General features: G+C 42.2%; 1 protein-coding gene across 1 annotated transcript in view; it reads left to right on the top strand.

The window, feature by feature from the left end:
• Positions 1 to 20404, top strand: part of LOC124775104 (esterase FE4-like) — a 383368-nt gene that overhangs the window by 197123 nt on the left and 165841 nt on the right. The gene's annotated exons all lie outside the window — the stretch shown is intronic.

Here is a 20404-nt window from a genome sequence, read left to right as displayed (position 1 = left end):
GCTTCATTACATCATAACTGTGACTGTAACAAATAATCAGTTTAAATTCACAGAAGTTCTCTTTCATATCTTGGAGGACTAAGACTCCTGAAACATAGGATATCAAAATTTAAGGTAAAAGTGCTTAACCAAAGCGTAGAGATTGTTTTCAGAATGAGTTCAGCGTACATTTTTAATCATTCAGGAAGTTATCGTTTCTGCTTTTTACATTCAGATGAACTGGTCAGTCCTTCCACAAGATAAATCACAGGCTAGTTTAAGATTAATGTGTGAGAAGAAATTCTATGTTGCTGCCGATAAGACCTCCTCGGGCGTAATAACATTTTTGCCTACATGAAATTTATTGGGAAAATTCTTCTATGCTCGTTGCTTTATGTGCCTCTTAAAATAAAACATGTAGCTACGCATGGTGAGGCCACAGCACATGTCACTCACATTGGCATAGATGCGCTGAGTGCTATCTGTTTAGCAGATGGACAATTAGACGAGGACGAGTTTCCTGCCTTGCTGTTACCATTACGTCAGCCATTCACATCATTATACATGTCACCTCCTAAAACTACTCGTCTATGCAGCAGACATCTCCAACTCAGAGAAGTTTTGTCGAGGACACCTGCGAAACTTTTCAGTGCCGTTTAGCGGTATCTCAAAGGCTATGACAGCCTGCGATCCGAAGAACGCTTAACTGTGTAGAAGCATCGATAGGGCATTCTGAGCATTTGATATGAACAAGTGGCTTGAGAACATGAAACCTTTTTCGCAACAATAACTCAAAAACTACATTTTTCAGACATTTGCTTGTATGACCTTTTTTCTTGCTTTGGAACGAGAAACCCTTTCCTCCTCGCTCCCCCTCCATCCCTCTCCCCCGCCACAAGCACACACAAAGTTTAATTTCTGATGATGCTGCAAATTTCGTGCTATCATTCTTATTCGGACATTATCACATATCATCCTTCGCTAAAACTGCAATGCCGAATTTTTGTTCAGTGCGCCATTTGAACTATGTCCTTACTTCCGTTACAATACAATAATACTTATTAAAACTGCAAAAAGCCAAAGCTCTCGTGAGGCTGATGGATTTACAAGCAGCATTCTGAAAAGTTGTCCTAACTTAATAAGTAATGTCATTAGCGATGTATGCAACGCATCACTGGCATATGAAATTTTTCCAAACAGTTTAAAATATGCAATTGTTAAACCACTTCATAAGAACGATGACAATACAGACTTAAACGGTTAACGTCCAATTTTATTATTGACTTTTTTTCCAAAACATTCGGAAAGTGATGTACTCAAGAGTAGTTGCACGCACAAGTGGGAACAATTTAATTAGCGAATCAGAGTTTGGATTCCAGAAAGGTCGCTCTGCTGAAAATGCTATTTATAAATTCATTCATCAAGTAGTACAAGTCTTAAATAATAAGATATCGCCAACTGCAATTTTTTGTGATTGTGTAGATGATTATGAGACTCTCATAGAAAAAGTCAATTTTTATGAAACTGATGGTTTGAATCACACTTGACAAAAAAATGAAAAGTTTGTACTGAATAAATCAGACAATGTAGGGAATCGGGAAGACAGAAAAGTTTAGTGAGCGGGGTAAAACAACGAAGGGAGTCCCACAGGACTCAATTTTGGGTCCACACCTGTTCCTTACATATGGTGAGTAACTAAAATATGCAAATACTTTAATATGTTATTCTACAAATAAAATTAAAGAAAAAAGTTCATATAAACCTAGGTCCGCAAATATTTAGTTACGGAGTTACGGCTAATAAAAGATTTTACCTGAAATTTGTCAACTTCGCTAATATGACGCCATCGCTAAACTGTACGAGGTTGAAGTAAAGCACGATTTCCATTTATTTTGTTGTTATTGGTCTGGTGAATCTAATAAAACATGTCCCAAACGTGTATCTTCAGTAGTTTTCCAGAACATCCAGAGAAGCAAAGATTGTCGTACAAGTAAATTTGTTTACTTTCCATTAAGAATGTAGATACGTTTATGTCATTGTTGACAACCGTTAGTGAAGTGTTTCAGTCGTTTCCTTACCTCGAAACGAGTTAGTTTTCTGTATTGTTCAGTGAAAGAACATAATAACAACAGTGTATTTAAGTTTGTACTGAATAGCATAATAACTGTTGTAGTTTGTAGATTATCTATGATACAGGGATGCCTTTCAAATTTACGACAGAGGAATACGCCGATGTCGTGTTTATTTATGGCAAATGTGATGGCAATTCTGCGGCTGCAGTTAACGGATATCGCGTACGTTATCCAACTCGGAGGATTCCAAGTGCACGAACCGTTAGTGGAGTATTTCAAATGTTACGGGAAGCAGGTCTCTACCTAGCGTTCATAATCAGTACGAGCGCTAGATACCGGTACGTGAAGACGATGATGCGGATATTATGGATCTGTTCAACGTAGCCCGGGTACAAGTAACGACGTATCTCTCAACGATTAGGCATTTCACAATCTAAGGTATAGCGTACACTGAAGTACAATAATCTGTATCCTTTCCATAAACAAAAAGTGCATCATTTACATCCGGGAGATCTTGCCCTTCGTTTGGAGTTGTGCAACTGGTTCAATATTAATCAGCAGTTACACAAACACATTTTATTCACTGATGAGGCACAGTTTACTCGAGACGGTATAAACAGTTTACATAACGAGCACGTATGGTCTGAAGCAAACCCACATGCAACAGTGCAACGCAATTTCCAGCAGCTATTTTGCATAAATGTGTGGTGTGGTATAAACAACACACTCTTTATTGGACCATTCATTTTCCCAGGACGTCTAACTAGCGAGACTTACTTACAATTCCTTCAAGAAGAAATGCCTCGCTTGTTCGAAGATGTTCCACTTGCTACGCGATTGCAAATGTACACTCCTGGAAATTGAAATAAGAACACCGTGAATTCATTGTCCCAGGAAGGGGAAACTTTATTGACACATTCCTGGGGTCAGATACATCACATGATCACAGTGACAGAACCACAGGCACATAGACATAGGCAACAGAGCATGCACAATGTCGGCACTAATACAGTGTATATCCACCTTTCGCAGCAATGCAGGCTGCTATTCTCCCATGGAGACGATCGTAGAGATGCTGGATGTAGTCCTGTGGAACGGATTGCCATGCCATTTCCACCTGGCGCCTCAGTTGGACCAGCGTTCGTGCTGGACGTGCAGACCGCGTGAGACGACGCTTCATCCAGTCCCAAACATGCTCAATGGGGGACAGATCCGGAGATCTTGCTGGCCAGGGTAGTTGACTTACACCTTCTAGAGCACGTTGGGTGGCACGGGATACATGCGGACGTGCATTGTCCTGTTGGAACAGCAAGTTCCCTTGCCGGTCTAGGAATGGTAGAACGATGGGTTCGATGACGGTTTGGATGTACCGTGCACTATTCAGTGTCCCCTCGACGATCACCAGTGGTGTACGGCCGGTGTAGGAGATCGCTCCCCACACCATGATGCCGGGTGTTGGCCCTGTGTGCCTCGGTCGTATGCAGTCCTGATTGTGGCGCTCACCTGCACGGCGCCAAACACGCATACGACCATCATTGGCACCAAGGCAGAAGCGACTCTCATCGCTGAAGACGACACGTCTCCATTCGTCCCTCCATTCACGCCTGTCGCGACACCACTGGAGGTGGGCTGCACGATGTTGGGGCGTGAGCGGAAGACGGCCTAACGATGTGCGGGACCGTAGCCCAGCTTCATGGAGACGGTTGCGAATGGTCCTCGCCGATACCCCAGGAGCAACAGTGTCCCTAATTTGCTGGGAAGTGGCGGTGCGGTCCCCTACGGCACTGCGTTGGATCCTACGGTCTTGGCGTGCATCCGTGCGTCGCTGCGGTCCGGTCCCAGGTCGACGGGCACGTGCACCTTCCACCGACCACTGGCGACAACATCGATGTACTGTGGAGACCTCACGCCCCACGTGTTGAGCAATTCGGTGGTACGTCCACCCGGCCTCCCGCATGCCCACTATACGCCCTCGCTCAAAGTCCGTCAACTGCACATACGGTTCACGTCCACGCTGTCGCGGCATGCTACCAGTGTTAAAGACTGCGATGGAGCTCCGTATGCCACGGCAAACTGGCTGACACTGACGGCGGCGGTGCACAAATGCTGCGCAGCTAGCGCCATTCGACGGACAACACCGCGGTTCCTGGTGTGTCCGCTGTGCCGTGCGTGTGATCATTGCTTGTACAGCCCTCTCGCAGTGTCCGGAGCAAGTATGGTGGGTCTGACACACCGGTGTCAATGTGTTCTTTTTTCCATTTCCAGGAGTGTATTTTCAACATGACGGCACCTCTCCACATTTCACCACCGCTGTTATTACGCATTTAAATGAACATTTTCCTCAGAAATGGATTGGTCGTGGTGTTACACGTCCGTGGCCACCCAGATCGCCCGATTTAACACCAATGGATTTTTGTGTGTAAGGATGGGTGGAAAACATAGTTTATGAGGACAGACTCAATACACGTGAGGCATTATTTGTTCGCATTATGGATGCAATAGACGAAATTAAGAACAGCCCTGTGAAACTGAAACGAGCAGCTAAATTTGTTCATATACATGCAGCTAAATGCATTGAACTCGGTGGAGACATTTTTGAACATTTATTGTGAATATATTGTGAAACTGTATGTACACTGTACAACTTGCTTAACACTGAGCTTTGTTTTTTTTCCGGTTTAACATGAATTCACATGTGCTATGGTATTAATAAAAGGCGATTATCTGACACATTCATACAGTTTCAGTTAACTTTATTACCATCATTTTTCCAAAATTAAATTCTCCACAACTTCTGTTGAAAACTTTGTGCAACTGTCTAGAATCTAAAAAACAAATTGGGTCACGTAGTTAATATATTAAAAATTTTGCGAAATTACTTCTTTGCTTCTCTGGATGTTCTGGAAAACTACTGCAGATACACGTCTGGGACATGTTTTATTAGATTCACCAGATCAATAACAACTATAAAAATTGAAATCGTGCTTTACTTTACCTCGTACAGTTTTGCGATGGCTTCATATAAGCGAAGGTTGCTAAATTTCAGGCAAAATCTCTTATTAGCCGTAACTCCGTAATTAAACATTTATACGAACTTTTTTCTTTAGTTTTACTTGTAGAATAACATACTAAAATATTTGCATATCTTCGTGAATCAACCTGTATATGTGAATGACCTTCCAATTAACATTCAAGAAGCAAAATTCGTACTTTTTGCAGACGATACTTTTGATACAGTAAATCCCATCAGAGCGAAAGCACAAGAAGAGCTGGTAAACTGTCAAGTGACACTGAAAATGGACTCTCCCTAAATTTTTAAAAACACACTGCATTCAGTTCTATACGACAACTGGTGTCATACCATCAATTGATGTACCACATGAGCAGGAGTCAGTAAGTAGGGCAGAATGCTCCAAGTTTGTGGGCGTACATATTGATGAAAACTTGAACTGGCAAAAGCATATTACTGAATTTCTCAAACAATTGAGGACCGCTACTTTTACTCTTCGTGTAATTGCTAATCTTGGGAACAAACGCATCAACTAACATATTTTGCATATTTACACTTATTAATGTCATACGAAATAATTTTCTGGGATAACTCATCACCTAGAAAGAAACTATTGATTCCGCAGAAGAAACCAGTGAGGATAATCTGTGGTCGTATTCACCCACCGACGTCCTGTACGTGCCTCTTCAAGGAGCTAGGCGTTTTAACTGCCCCGTCACAATCATATATTCGCTAATGAAATCCATCACAGTTTCAGGAGGAAGGTGATTTACATACCTACATCTCCAGAGGGAAAAATGATCTTTCTTGCCCGTTGTTAAAGCTGTCAGTCGCTCAGAGAGGAGTTCAATATGCAGCAATAAAAATTTTTGATCATTTGCCCAATAACATCAAATTTCTGACAAGTAGCGAGGCGAGTTTTAAATCTAATTTAAAATCATTTCTCCTGGATAACTCCTACTATTCCACTGACGAATTTCTACTTAAAGACTGGTAGCCAGTAAAATATTGTTTTTAAGTGTAGTTGCATCAGTAGGAATAAAATAATAATGTATCCATTAATGTTAACACTAATCATGTAAATATCCTGTAAACTGACTCGTTCAACTTCAAGTCGATGGGAAACGTTCAAATGTTCTATGTAACATTTAACTAACTAACTTTCCAGATCCTGTTTCTTGAAAAGTATGCAGTACTCTAGCTACATTAGATTTCTAAGATGACAACAATTTCATAAGGATTTACAGACAGTACACGTTGTTCCAAAGCTTGTTGGTTATAATTATATACACGGTAGATGATACTAATCTGAATGTTTTCACATTAGGACCGAAGATTGGAAATTAACGTTTCAGGTGATACAAGATAGTCGTGTCTGATGTGCTCATGGTGAAGGCTTTCACTGTTTACAGTTTATTAATGGTTGTCACAGATAGGGCATTGCCAATTGTAGGAAACTGTAGGTTTGCAGTTAATTCACGGTGCATCAGGACTTAGTTTTCGGAAAGCCCAACGAATACAGAGAGAAGTTTCGTAACCGGCGTCATACTGCACTGCCTGACGAATAAGCGTGAAGCACACAGAAGAGCAGGAGGATGCAAAATAATCACTGGTTGGAAGAGTATGTCACGTTGTTTCGCTGACTGTAGTATCGACTCAAATGTACGATGAACTTGGAATGTGAGCCTTCCAAACAATGTGACGTTGCACTCCCTTTGGCTGGATTCATGCACTTATTGGGAAAGATATCATAAAGCTGTTGTTCCTTTCCTGAGACAATGTAGCCCACAACTGTTGCAACAGGTCCTTATTATCCTACATAATGGTACTGGGCCGCAGTTTACGTCCGAGCTGGTCGCAGACGTGTTCCATCGAGGACAGATCTGAGGGTTTTACTGGCCACTGGGGAACCTCAACATCAGGCAGACAGTTCATAAAGACGGCTGCCACGTGAAGGCGAGCATTGTCCTGTTGCAAAATGGCAACGTGATGTACCGTTGCGACGTCAGAGTTTTCTCGATCACTAGCAGTCGTGACCTGAATACACACTCAAAGGCTACCTCCACACCGTGAGGTCGGGAATAGCCGAACACCGCTGTACCTTTCCAAATCACTGGAAGAATGGGAACTCTCCCCACGTCGCCGCCATTCTCACCGACGGTAGTTATCCAGGGTCGTGCCGGACCATGGTTCACCGCTGAATACAACTGGATGCTTCCTGGTCATGTCACCATTCCAAATGCAGCCGCTTGTGATGAGATATTAACGGTGTGCCTAGTCCGGCTGCTGCTACTAACCGACCTGTGCACTAATAGTTCAGGGAGGCCATTACTTCTACTCGGATGGCAGATGCAGGTGTGTGTGTGTGTGTGTGTGTGTGTGTGTGTGTGTGTGTGTGGGAGGGGGGGGGGGATGCACATTGGGGCGATGCTATCTTGTGGTGGTCAGCCGTGATCGACCGGAATTTTGACAACGAGTCTGCCTGCCCTCACGTTCCTATGCAGTCCATCATTGTGCCACTGACACATCCGAACACCCAAAACATCTGGATATTGCACGATTGCAGCAGCCACCCAAATGCAGACCAACAGCGAGGCCCCTTTTCAAACTATGTCAGGCGCTGATAACTAACTCACAACAGCATGCGGCTTCTCTTACTTCTTCACAGTGTCCATTCAACATCTGACGTTCATGACCCTGATACAACCTACCAGGCCTAATGCATTCTGTTGGTCGTTTTATTTGTCACAGAGAAGTGCAACTTTAGTCATTGTAATAACCACCACTGGCCTTTACGTGTACGAAATTACATTGACATAAGACTCAATCTTCTGTGTGCTTCATGTTTTTTGTCAGGTAGTGTAATTGGAAGGCATTTATCATCGTGGATAGGAAGTTACGAGAAACTGAGTCGCTAAAGAAACAAAGAGTCGCCCAATGCGTCCCAAAACACTCATATGCAATAATTTGAAAAGACGCTGTTGAAATGTGTGGGAAATGACTTATCGATAACCATCCGTCAATTTGGTCAGAAAATGAAATGCACACTTCGAAGAATATAGACTGTTATTATTTGTGGAGCAGTAAAAATATCTCTGTCACAAAAAATATCTGCTTGCCATATGGCCAAATGATTTTGTTCCCAGAATTCAGTTCTGTCAGTGCATTCAGACTAGAGATATTCGCATTGAACAGTCGCTATAAGTTGTACGTTATTCTGTCAATGAAGGCAAATTATTCACATCAGGTCAGTTCCACCTTTCAATATACTTTGAGGTTACAAACCAGTCTCTCTCCAGTTTAAATTACTGCCTGCTTTCATGTCATACGGCTCCTACAGCTGCAGTATGATTTCTGTACATGTCTTAGGTAGGCTTTCAATCCCTGCGTTTTATCCCTTATAACTTTTAGAGTTTCAAAGACTACACTGCATTTACAGTTGTCAAAAGTTTTACCTAAATCTATCAATGCTACCTTTCTGGTTCACTTCTCTTTCTCTCTCCGTAATATTGTCTTCAAGTTATCTCCTTTGTAACCATTCGACACCCTTCAGTATACTTGCAATCGACCTTCTTCAAGTGTCCCTGACACCCGGAAAAGATATAAGTTCCGAGGTAAATAAAACTAAATTATGTGGAAGACTGTAAAATTTATCGTTACTGTGATATGTCGACGTGTTGCCTTTATAACGACCGGGTATAAAAATAAGTAGTTGCAAAGATTGGTTTTGATCAGTTAGTAGAATTTGTTATTAATTCGAAATTGCAGTTTAATGAAAATTTAACTATCGTCTGTAATAGTACGGTCGTCAGTCCTAGAGTGGAGAACACTTTTAATGTTCATTGGGTTAGACTGATTTTAACTTACGTAATAATTAATTATGCATACGTAGGCGATAACCGTTACCGTTATTACGAGATTAATTGAATGTATAAGTTACCATGATTTTTGATCAATTACCCTACATTAAATACTTTAGATCAAACCTGACAGACTTATTGTCTTACATGACGTGGCAATAATTACATAACTTATCCTCACAGTCATCTAACTATTATTAACTTTAAATAGTCCCATCTTGATCAAAATTCATTACCAAAAACATAATAAAGTATAAATGACATGAAAATTATCAGAAATATAGTACGGCAGCTTCGACATATCACATCCATGAGCTCGTTACATGAAATTACAAAACACACAATTAAATAATATTTTCCAGATTCAGTAATTTCGGTAGTTAATAAACTTTCTAAAGGGTAATGAAAATTTTTGTCGCACAAACCGAAAGTAATGACTTTAACTAGTAAGAGTGACTCAAAACATTTAGTTTTACTTTCAGGCACATTTATTATTTTTATATTGAAGTATTCATCTTTTTCACAACGTGACACTCTGTTGTTAGGACAACAGGATATGGACCCCGCTTACGATAATCGTGACTTGGGTAAATAATTACCAAAGGATTAGAATTAATTTTTACACGATTAATGTATTGGTCAAAAAAAACTCGGTTATATCGGTCTGTTTCTTATAGTGCTGGTAGTCTGAAGTGACACTCTTGAAGTGAAGCTTACAGTGCCCTTGGCTAACTTCCAGTAAAGAGTAATTTCGAAACATGCTCTAACTACATAGAATTCTTCCTTTAACAAATCTCTTGATGTCTCTTCAGTAATTAACATTGTATTGCGGCCTACAGAATTGCTTGCCTGCACGTCCACTGTCCGACGCTCGTGATCTCGCGGTAGCGTTCTCGCTTCCCGAGCACGGGTTCCCGAGTTCGATTCCCGGCGGGGTCAGAGATTTTCACCTGCCCCAAGATGACTGGGAATTGTTGAGTCGTTTTCATCATCATCATTCATCCCCTTTACGGACGGAGGGAGGCAACGGCGGTGCTAGTCTCCCGCATCATTCCCCTACGCTCTGTCAAGAAGCATGGGACTTCATTTCCAATTCCACGTCCAATAACCCCTGCCACAAACATTGCCATCGCGCTGTATGCCTACATCTTCATTCTCGCAGCTTTTTCTCGCAGCTACACAGCGTCCAGTCGCAGTCACTGCCAACTACCGACACTCTCGTACTGTCTCAAACCCCACAAATCCTCTGTAGCAACCAGACTATATCTTTGATTCTACACATTGCGATATCCATGACATTTTCAGAATGTTTGCTAAATTTATAAAATCGTTTGAAACTGTTTACAAGAAATTAATACCATTATTTACAATAGAGCATCACTAACAGAGATATAACGAAAGTATATACATTCTCGATAACGCAGTAAAATTGAAACGAACGAAAGAAATATTGCATAATAGTGTGACACACTGTATATTAGCGTTACATCTTCATATAACACTTCTATCCATTTCTTCCACTTTTCAGCCCTTCGTTCTTCCTCTTATTTCTGGCTTGCCACCTGTTCTCACGAGTTTAGTTGATTTTTAGATTTTCATATGCTAAGCTACTTTTCTTTCCTCCAAAGATTTCGTTAATTTTTCTATAAGCGGCGTCTACCTTCCGCGTTATCATGCGTGGTTCTATAGCTTTAGCTTTACAATTTTTATCTCTCGGTTGCTGATTTGCCAATTTGCACTTTCTTCATGTTCTGTCTTGTCCTTTTGGCTTTTCATCCTCTGCTGCTCGCGCTATTTCTTATCTCAAACTATTCATCTGAACTCTTCAAAAGCTAGTCTTTTCAACTTATCCCGGTCCTATCTCTTTAATTTACCAGGGTCTTGAAATTTCTTCGTTTGCTACTTTCTAAATTTCTGTCTTACCACCATATAACCATCTGAATCCATTCGGTGTTTCCAAGTCTTTCCCATGTATGTAACCCGCTATTATGATTCTTAAAGCAGGTGTTCATAATGATTAAATTGTGCTCTGTGGAAAATTCTATCAGACGGCCTCCCTTATATTCGTTTCACGTTCTCCTGCTATTTTTCCTTCTCTCTATTTTCCTATTATCACCACAGATAAATAGAACATAAGTAGCAAGTCGATAAAGCGAGAAATATTGCAAGATATCTCATACGGAATTGCATACCCATTTATAGAGTGCAAAAAACAAGTGTGGAACAGATAAAGCAAAAATATAGGCATAACAAAATATTACATACAATTGGTGGTGTCAGCATTAAGAAAAGTTGTTTGTACTTTGTTTCCAGGCGTAATTGGAACCGTATAACGTCGCTTATTGATGTTTTAAGCCTGCATGAGATGCAAGAAACAATAAAACTTGACTCAAGAAATATAACATCTGCCGTCACCAGTCGTCTCGAGATACGCTTATACGCAAACAATTTTGTTCCTGTTGGTAATGTATAAAAATAAAGTGAGGATCTGCCTTTCTTTCGACAACTTCTGTTTCTCTTGTCCGTATCCGTCTCACCTAAAGAAGTGACCAAACATGTCTATGAAACGACCGTCATCTTTCTTATCAAAGTGACCGAAATATCCTCAAGGTACCCGGTATAGTTTCATTATATATTGTTGAGTCAAAACATTATGACCACTTCCCACCGCAAGATTTAAAGCTGCCTGGTGGCGCTACGGGGACGTGACGCTATAAGGAAAGTGTATAAGCGGAGCATAGGTGATTGTCGAGCCGTTCTAGCGACGATACGTGCCGCGCGTTGGGAAATCAGCTGACATAAGCGACTTCAGCAAAGGACAGATTATTATGGCCTAGCGCTTGGAAACGAAATTTTCGGAAACGGCACTTCACGCTAGATGTCTCCTCTCAAGTGGATGGCATCTTCCAGCAGGATAACTGTCTACGTAACAAGACTAGAATCATATAGTAGTGATGTGAGAAACATGGCACTAATCTCACGTTGATGTCTTGTCTACCAAATTACCCTGATCTGAACCCGATGCAAACGCATCAGGGACGCTATCGAACACCAGCTTCGCTGCCACAAACAGCCCTACTGTAATTTAAGGGAACTGCGTGACCTGAGTGTAGACATCTAACATCACTTACCTCCAGAAACCTACCAAGGACTTTTCGAGTCCATTCCACACAGAAGCGCTGCTGTATTACGTTCGAGGGGTGAATCAACACACTATTAAACAGGTGGTCGTAATGTTTGGCTCTTCAGTGTACGGTCCGATCTATGGGAACAACTGGAGATGATGAGAGTATAGCATTTTTGTTGCCTTCCTCTAAAGCGAAATGTTTTTCTATTAAAGCAAGCTCTTGAAAGCGTTTTGTTCCACTGGAAACAATTTTTCTGCGAATCGTTGAAGAAACATTCTGTTGATTTTCGTCAATTCCGCAGCATCGTTCAGCTAATTAAAATTTCAGATCGTATCTCATTTTTAAGCTTGCGCATCAAATTTTATGTTGGCCTCAATCACCAGACTGGTGAATACTGCGCTCCTTTTTTTATTATTTGAACTTTAAACTTTGACGATTACTTCTTCAGTCAGTTCTCCTGTCTACGGCGAGATTCAACAGCATCTACGCTCGTAGTCCGTTTCCTGCTACCACCTAGTCACAGCCTACCCGCGTTCCTCATACTGCCCGCATAGCTGCCCAGTGTTGCTAGGTTGCATAAGTCATAGGGGCGACTAGTGTTCGACTGCCCGAGAACCAAGAACTGAGAAGGTCTCAATTTTGCCCTTCACTTGCTCTAACGTTCTAACAAACATTTATTAGATGATATAGTCAACATAGTCCTCTTGCAACTCGTTTAAATGGGTTCATGCCACGCTATCGGTTTCTGTTAAAGGAAAGATACGAACCTTTGCCAAAATTGTAACACACAGAACAATAAATGTTCGAATGAGTGCGAACTCCTAAGGGACCAAATTGCTGAGGTCATCGGTCCCTAAACTTACACACTACTGAAACTAACTTATGCTAAGAACATCACATATCCATGCCAGAGGGAGGACTCGAACCTCCAGCGGAAGGGGCCACGCAGTCCGTGGCATGGTGCCTCAAACCACGCGGCCACTCCGCGCCACGGAAACAATAACCCAAGTGGATTCAAATTTCGAATGCGTGTGCAACAGATTTCCAGCAGTCAGTAAAGTGGTTCTCATTTCAGAAAGAATGTATACTTACATTCGGCAGTGTCACCTCTTGTGTAACAAGAGAGGTCTGTGTTAAACCACGAAAATTCATTGAAGTGCCACTGTTCATCATTGATGTCAGAGGGCGCAGTGTCAGCACATTAATGAGTTTGAACTGGCAGAAAGATGAGTCCACTGAATTTGTTCTATCGTACAGTGAAAATCGGCACGTACAGAGCATGTTGTTGAAATAGAGATGATTCGAAACAATACCCAGAGGGTAGCACGTCCGCAGACAAAACAAACCATACAGTGTGTACGAGGCACCGGATGGCTGCTAGTGCATCGGCAAGACCGTGAATAAAGAAATACAATACATAGACGGGCAACGCCGTGATGGCAGTGAAGCAAATGTTACAACCCGCGACGACGTTTTATGCCCTCAAAACAAAATGGGGCCTCATGAGTTTAACAGTTATAGTCAGGATCGAAGTCACCCGTAGTGGATGAACACTTGTTACACTCGTACTTTGTCTCTCAGAACAGTATCCTTAGGATATAATAAATACGTCAGAATAAAACTCAGTTATCAGTTGCAAGCTCAGGAAATGTATTTAGCTTTAACATTTTCAGCAAGTTAACCTGTCACCTTCAGAAGCCTATAACATCTGCGGTATTATAAATCATTAGATTTTAGATGTACATGGATGTAAAACATAAAAAGTATAGTACAGAAACTTATTTAATACTGGTTTAGCATCTGACAAGATTTTCTTCGCAGAAACATAATTTGCACACTGTACGAGTTGTTCTTGTAGCTAGGAAGATATAGAAAAGCATATAAAGATAGCGTCACTTGTTAAATCAATATTAGTTATGTTTCTGTACTACGCTTCTTATACTTTACGTACATATATTGTCAAGTTCTAGTGCTTTATAACAAACTTTGTAAGCTCCTAAAGATAACAAATAAGTCTGCTGAAATTTTCTACCTGTGCTACTCACAGCTGAATTATATTCTGAAATATACACCACAGTTGCTCTGAGAATAACAGCTATGAATAAAACCAAATAATAAATACAGAAGTCCCAGACGATCATTTGTTTGTAATTCACAAGGAGAAAACACGGTCTGGAAAACAGTAAGGGTTCAGTCATTGTGTGTTTTAATATCACGCAATACAGAAAAATAGCTAAATTTCTAGTAGACATATGTAGTATATAGCTTTCAGAAAGAAAGATTCTAGAAAAAACAGAGTTTTATTCTTATTGTTTCATATAGATAACGCTCATATGAAATTTAAAGAAGTGAAATAAAGTGTGTGTTAGGCGAGTCAAATCTTAAATCAGAAAAATAAGAAATATCCCTAGATTTATTGCCACTATGGGCGCAGTTATACTCTGAGCATATTGTATGAGTCACCAATTGTTTACGTTACAAAACCAAAGACAAACTCTCCAACTTTCAGAAAAACTACAAAATGACTTCGTCAAATATGGTAGTATACACATATACTGATAAATTTTTGATTTTGATTTGCAGCAATAGATAAAGTTGTTCCAGAAACAAATTATAAATAGGTTTCCCCTAAGATACAAAAGAATTACAGACATTGTCTGCGAGCGGGCATTGATTGAAATCAATGGTGAAAGTTGAAAAATTTGTGCCGGATGGGATTCGAACCTGGGTCGTCTGCTTAATAGGGAGATGCTCTGACCACTTTTTTTAATCTCATTTTGTTCGTTATTATTTGTTGCATTTGTTCTGGGCAGACGTCCGATGGTACTCGCTCAAGTTCACCGTTGATCCATTCACTCAGTTCTTTTATTACAGAGGACAGCTAAGTCTCTGACTGAACACTCTGAGCTACTGTGCCAGCGACCACTAAGCTATACGGACACAGTGGTCATTGCAACTGCACGGACTACCTTAGTACGTCTCCCGTCAGACCAAAATCCTCAGCTTATCCACACACTACTAATGCAGTGCCCCCATTATCCTCATTATTCGCGGCATTTCGCTGATTCCCGTAAGAGTTTGAGCCCGGTGTGCACCTGCACTGAAGATGTCGTCCACCATCTCGCTTATATATGTGGTGTCTGTTCTTTCGGATATGCTATGTCAGATTATGATATGATGTAGCAAGGATCCATAGGATTCACGGATTTTTGCTACGTAAAATCTAAATCAGCTACACCAGAAGCCTTTGCATGCACAGAAAGTGAATGGTTGGTATGAAATTCGTCACCTTCTTTAGAGGCACGGTGAGGAAGTGGTCCAACAATCTGTGTACATTATATCTTAAAAACAGTTACATAACACGAGGGTTCAGCAGAACAACGCTGCCACTCGTTCATCCAACACTATCATGTTTTCTTGGATCACTGTTTTCAGCGTAAGCGATTTCTAAGATGTTGGGCCCCCTTGGGCTACTGATTCATCCACTTCGTGCTAATTCCTTGAGGATGCTACTTACAGAACTAGGCCTGACACTATATCTAAATTGCAAAAGTAGACTGAACCAAATATCGCTGCAGTTTCACGGTAAACGTTGCAACACGTATTTAATAACATGCATCAGCGCTTGTAATGTTCTAAATCGCGTAATGGAGGCCATTTTCAACAGCTTATGTTATTTACAAGGGGAGGACCTCAGGGGTAGGATCGCCTTTCTGAAACCACCAATACAGTGGTGAAGGTTAAGGTTACCAGACATCACAACCTGCAGCCACTCATGCTAGTAGGCTCTAGCTTGGAAAATCGACAAAAAAGGATTTCACATTTTATTATGATCCACTAGAGCCTTTAAAACAACATTACTTTCAAGATAGCGGCTTAGGCTACTGGTTAATTTATTTGGCTTGGGTGCTAAAGCCTATGGATTAGTGTGCTGTCGGGTAAAATCTACTTTGTCATCTTCATGAATATGAGTTCTAACTTTATTTTTATTCAGTTACTCGTTTTAAATGTCTTTTTCATTTCTAATCCTTTGCTGCTTCATTTTATTAATACACCGCTGTCAAAAATTAAAACAACAAACCGATATTTCGCCGTCCTGCACCTAATTCTCGACATAGACGTACAAACCGTCAGCATATCTTCTTGTGGTGGTGTTGTGTACGGAAGATGGCATTCCAACGATGACGTCAGAGCACCTACCAAATGGGGTAGTGTTTACCGGATAGTCCAGCATCCACAATCGCTGTGTACACAGTCATAGGCGGTGCAGTATGGCACTGAGATGATGCCTGCCAAACTCTCTGCGGTGAAGGGCCATTGGAAGAATGGTAGCAGGACAGTCGCAAGCTGATGTGGCCCGACGGCTTAATGTGAATTGTTCTGTTGCTTCTCCGATGTGGCGAATGCTTGTAGAGACCGAAACTGTATCTCTCGAAGATCAGGGTAGAGCCGCGACCGTGTGTAACATCAGAGAGAGAGAGAGAGAGAGAGAGAGCATCGTTATTTGCCCGTAAGGGCACGACGGAGCGCTTTAATACTGCACCGAAACTGGCATCTGACTCCGCAGCACCCACCGGATATGTTGTATCGAGGCAACTCTTCAGCGGAGTGGCCTTCATTGTCGGAGATCTGCTGTATGTGTACCTCTGACTCGTCTTCACAGAAGGGAACGTCTAGATTCGGGTCGTCAACGTCCTTTTCAGAGGTCAGTCCCGATTTGATGGAGAGAGTGGTTCTCGGCGGATTCACATCTGGAGTGAACGCGGAACACGATTTCGGGACTCAGATATTGTGGTAACAGACCGATATTGAAGAGGATCTCTAACAGTGTGGGCAAGGATTCCGTTGACCACTCAAACAGCTCTTCGTGAAATTGTACGGATGAATAGGCAAAGTTTAACTGGTGTCAGATCTCGAGACCTCATGTGCGGTTTTTGTGAGGCTTTGTGGGCGCAGACTTCGTACTGATGGATGATAATGCTAGACCTCAAGAGCACGGGTTGTTGATGTTTCCTTGCAAACGGAAGGTCGGAAGATATTGCACGCGCGGCGTGGCCTGCTCGCTCTCCCGATTTTGAACCCATGAGAATTTTTGGGATGCACTAGAGAGACGGTGTGCATCACGTCGGCATCTTACAACCACTTTCCAAGACTTGCGAGCAGCTCTGCAGGAAGAATGGACATTATTGCTTCAACGTGAGAATGACATCATTCATCACATTTCCCGACGTTGTCAACCCTGTATTGCTGCTAGAGGTGATCACACACCACACTGAGCACATTAACCTGTTGTCGGGATGTGTGTGCAAATCCGTTAAGTTGGAAAAAACGAAGAACAAATGGTTCAAATGGCTCTGAGCACTATGGGACTCAACTGCTGAGGTCATAAGTCCCCTAGAACTTAGAACTAGTTAAACCTAACTAACCTAAGGACATCACAAACATCCATGCCCGAGGCAGGATTCGAACCTGCGACCGTAACGGTCTTGCGGTTCCAGACTGCAGCGCCTTTAACCGCACGGCCATTTCGGCCGGCAACGAAGAACATTTTTGTCTCCCACTATGCATATTGCAGCTGTTCACGTTATGTTTTCTTTACTTTTTTTACGATACTGTCACCTGTTTATACAATTTCGTGGCAAAAGAAAAGCAACCTTGCAAAATTTCCATTTGTTGCTTTTATTTTGGACACCAGTGTAGTTTTAACTTTATTTGCTCTCATTTTCCTCCCTTTTCTTTTCGATCTACTTTGATTTGTATTCTTTCTTTTGATTACTTTGTATTTTTATTCAAGTTGTCGCAATATTATTTCTGTTACTCATTTTGCGTGAATTTCGTTTTATTTATAAAAAAACCTTCTTTTGGTTAATTGAAGCCAGGTTTAGTGCTGACTTAACTAATCTCTTTAGGCATATGTTGACATCCACTTACTTTTTATTTAATGACCAGTATTACGAGCAGACAGATGGAGTTGCGATGGGTAGTCCGTTGTCTCCTGTGATCGTAAATTTGTTTATGGAAGACTTCGAAGAACGTGCATTGGAGTCGGCGCCTTTAAAACCCGCCTGTTTCCTTAGATACGTTGACGATACCTTCGTTGTTTGGCCTCACGGTAGGGAGAATTTGAATGTCTTTCTAGAACATCTGAACTCGATCCACCCGAACATTCGTTTTACGATGGAGGTGGCAGAGTATGGTTGCCTTCCCTTTCTCGACGTGTTGGTTAGGAGGAAGGATGATGGATCATTGGGACATGCAGTCTACAGGAAACGCACTCACACCGACTTGAACTTACAAGCTAATAGTTGTCACCATTCGGCTCAGCGTGAATGGGTACTTCGTACCTTGGTACACAGGGCACATGTCGTTTCTGACGCTGAGACTTTGCCAGCTGAGCTGTCCCATCTTGAAGTTACATTTCGTCAAAATGGTTATAATGATAGACAGATTGAACGTGCGTTGCGCTATCGACCAACTGTACATCGGGTGATTGATGATAATTCTGAGTCAACACCTAAGTCTACTGCCTTTTTGCCTTACGTAGGAAACACGTCCAAAAAGATCGGTCGTATTTTACGGAAATACGATGTGAAATGTGTTTTCCGACCTCCATCTAAAATTGAGCACTTTTGAGTTCCGTTAAGGATGATCTTGGACTGCGTAAGGCGGGTGTATATCGTATTCCTTGTAGCTGCGGCATGGCATATATTGGTCAAACTATCAGGACCGTGGAGGACAGATGTACTGAGCATAAACGGCACACACGATTACAGCAGCCAAATAGATCTGCTATTGCCGAACATTGCTTGGATACTGGTCACCCCATGTTATATAATAACACCGAGATATTGGCATGCACGTCCAGCTATTGGGACAGTGTTATTAGGGAGGCCGTTGAGATTAAATTAGCGAGCAACCTCGTTAACAGGGATGGAGGTTTCTGTTTAAACTCTGTTTGGAATCCGGCTCTCTCCCTTGTCAAAAAACAGAGGAACAGAGTCAGTGCTGCCTCACCTGCGAATTCATAGTCTCACTATCTATAGCTCTGACTTTGGTCATCTTTGGTGGCACTAGTGTTCAGCGTGTGTGTGTGTGTGTGTGTGTGTGTGTGTGTGTGTGTGTGTTATCTTTCCTGCTTCTGTCCGAGAACCGAGGTATTAAATTTGCATGTACGCCGCCTGTCCGTTGCAGTTTGCCTTGAAAATGGCGGGGTGTTCTCGCGCCGAAATATCGGCGGTCGCTGAAAGTGTTACCTGGCTGAATTCCCGGAAGTTATTTGAAAGTTGTATACGCCAGGAGAAACTCAGGTCTCAAAGTGACAACAATTTTAGAAAAATTGGATGATTTATTCAAGAAAGAGCTTCACAAATTGAGCAAGTCAATAACGCGTTGGTCCTCCTCTCAGGCCCTTATGCAATCAGGTATTCAGCTTGGCATTGATTGCCAGAATTGTTAGACCTCTGGACGTCCTCCTGAGGGATATCGTGCCAAATTCTGTCCTATCGGCGCATCAGATCTCAAACCACCGAACTGGTTTGGGGTTGGGGAGAGATCCAGCGAGCCTACTGCCAAGTCAGGGTTTAGCGAGATCGAAAACAAGCAGCAGAAACTCTCGCCGCTTGCGGGCGGGCATATCTTGCTGAAATGTAACTCCTGGATTGTTTTCTATGAAGAAACACAAAGTGGAGTGTAGAATGTCGTCGATGTACCAAAGTATTGTAAGGATGCCGCGGATGACAACCAGACGGGTCCTGCGATGAAAAGAAATGGCACCCCAGACCATCACTCCTCACAGTCAGGTTGGTATCCCACCGGCGTCAGACGCGTCGCTGGTCATTAGGGTGGGGGGTTGTCTGGAGGAGGAGACCAGACGGCGAGGTCATAGGCCTCATCGGCTTAAGGAAGGATGCGGAAGGAAATCGGCCGCGCCTTTTCAAAGGAACCATCACGGCATTTGCCTGGAGCGATTTAGGGAAATCGCGGAAAACCTAAATCAGGATGGCCGGGCGCGGGATTGAACCGTCGTCCTCCCGAATACGAGTCCAGTGTGCTAACCACTGCGCCACCTCGCTCGGTCGGGGTCGTTAGGGCTCAGTTCGAAGCAGGACTCATCACTGAAGACAATTCTACTCCAGTCAGTGAGATTCCATGCCGAAGATGTGTCTGGAGTCGCCCCGAACAATGCTGAGATGACAACCTGACTGTCGCCCGCAATACAGCCCAACACCTAGGCACTGTGTACAAGAGCTGCAAGATGGATTGCAGTTGAGGTGGACTTGTTAAAAATCTTTTGTGAGGAAGTGTACACAATGAAACAAAACATTAGACCATGAAGTTTCATTTGCTGTCACCTGT

The sequence above is a fragment of the Schistocerca piceifrons genome, chromosome 2 (genome assembly GCF_021461385.2).
Source record: "Schistocerca piceifrons isolate TAMUIC-IGC-003096 chromosome 2, iqSchPice1.1, whole genome shotgun sequence".
Lineage (NCBI taxonomy): Eukaryota > Metazoa > Arthropoda > Insecta > Orthoptera > Acrididae > Schistocerca > Schistocerca piceifrons.
Note: the sequence above shows the minus strand (reverse complement) of the source record. Positions and strands in the feature narration are given on the sequence as shown.